This window comes from Mesitornis unicolor, unplaced genomic scaffold, assembly GCF_000695765.1.
Source record: "Mesitornis unicolor isolate BGI_N332 unplaced genomic scaffold, ASM69576v1 scaffold50373, whole genome shotgun sequence".
NCBI classification, from domain to species: domain Eukaryota; kingdom Metazoa; phylum Chordata; class Aves; order Mesitornithiformes; family Mesitornithidae; genus Mesitornis; species Mesitornis unicolor.
In genome coordinates this window covers 1-1,479 of record NW_010176436.1, presented here as the reverse complement: position 1 = coordinate 1,479, position 1,479 = coordinate 1, and positions in this window count along the sequence as shown.

Below are 1,479 nucleotides of genomic sequence, written 5' to 3'. Positions count from 1 at the left end.
CAGGACCTAGTTTGGGCTCCCGTTGAAGCCACGGAAAAGCGTCGCACGTAGAGCAAAAGGATGGGTTTGGCTCTGGTTGTTGTCCAACTCCGCAAGCCCAAGGCATTCATTTTGCTGGAAAACCCCAGCTCTCCCAATGGATCTGGGCAGTGTTGGCTCAGCCTGAGGGGGCTTGGCTGGGGGCCCAGCACAGCCGTGTCCCTTCTTTTGTGTGTGGTGCAGTCATCCTTGTTGGACCCACAGCTTCACCTCCACCTGCTGTTCACCAAGCTGGGTGAGGGAAGAGGTTTGGGGAGCAAACAGTGGAGGTCCTCAAAAACTGGGGTGCCCAGGTGGATTTAGGAATGGCTGAGCATGAACTGGGTTATGTGCCTTTGTGGAGTGGATGGTGGCAGCTGAAAGGAGCTGGAGCTTGGAGATGGGATTAGGAGGCAGCTGTTGGTGTCGTGATGGAGCCTCTTGGCCTTGGAGCGCTGGAGTGGAGCTAACACAGGCTGCTGGCACAGCACATAAGACATACCAGGCATCTTAGGGATGGATGGTTCCTGCCCTGTCAGCACCACTGGGGAAACCCAGCCTGGGATGTGGCCCTTCTCCTGCAGGCAGGATCAGCATCTGCCTTATAAAGCCAGTGGGTAATTAAGAGCTAATTAAGAGCTAAAAGCAGAGTGCCAGGGTTTGACCCTTGTTTCTGGAGCCTTCCCCAGAGGAGGCAGGATAACCCAGCACTGGTCCGGTTTGCAAGGCAGCCCTGGGGCAAGGACAAATGTTGGGGAATGATCATCCCTGCATAGGCTACGAGGAGGCTGGTGAACATTGCAGCTACTGCTGGGGGCGTTTAAAGGAAATTACAACCATTAATTATGTTTCCAGGGACAGCCTCTGCTTCCCTGGTGAAGGGTCTGGAGCACAAGTCTTCTGAGGAGCAGCTGAGGGAGCTGGGGTTGTTTTGTTTGGAGGAGGCTGAGGGGAAACTTTATCGCCCTCTACAACTACCTGAAAGGAGGTTGCAGTGAGTTGGGAATTGGTCTCTTCTCCCAAGTAACAAGTGATAGGACAAGAGGAAATGGCCTCAAGTTGTGCCAAGGGAGGTTTAGATTGGATATTAGGAAAAAATTTCTTTACTGAAAGGGTTGCCATCTCAAGGCATATCAAGGATAAGAGGGTCATTAGGGGCAGTCAACATGGCTTCACCAAGGGGAAGTCGTGCTTGACCAGCCTCATAGCCTTTTATGAGGATATAACGAGGTGGATGGATGATGGCAGAGCGGTGGATGTGGTCTACCTTGACTTCAGTAAAGCCTTTGACACAGTCTCCCACGGCATCCTCACAGCTAAACTGAGGAAGTGTGGACTGACGAACGGGTAGTGAGGTGGACTGCGAACTGGCTGAAGGAAAGAAGCCAGAGAGTCGTGGTCAATGGGGCAGAGTCTGGTTAGAGGCCACTAGTATTGGGGCCAGTATTGTTCAATATATTC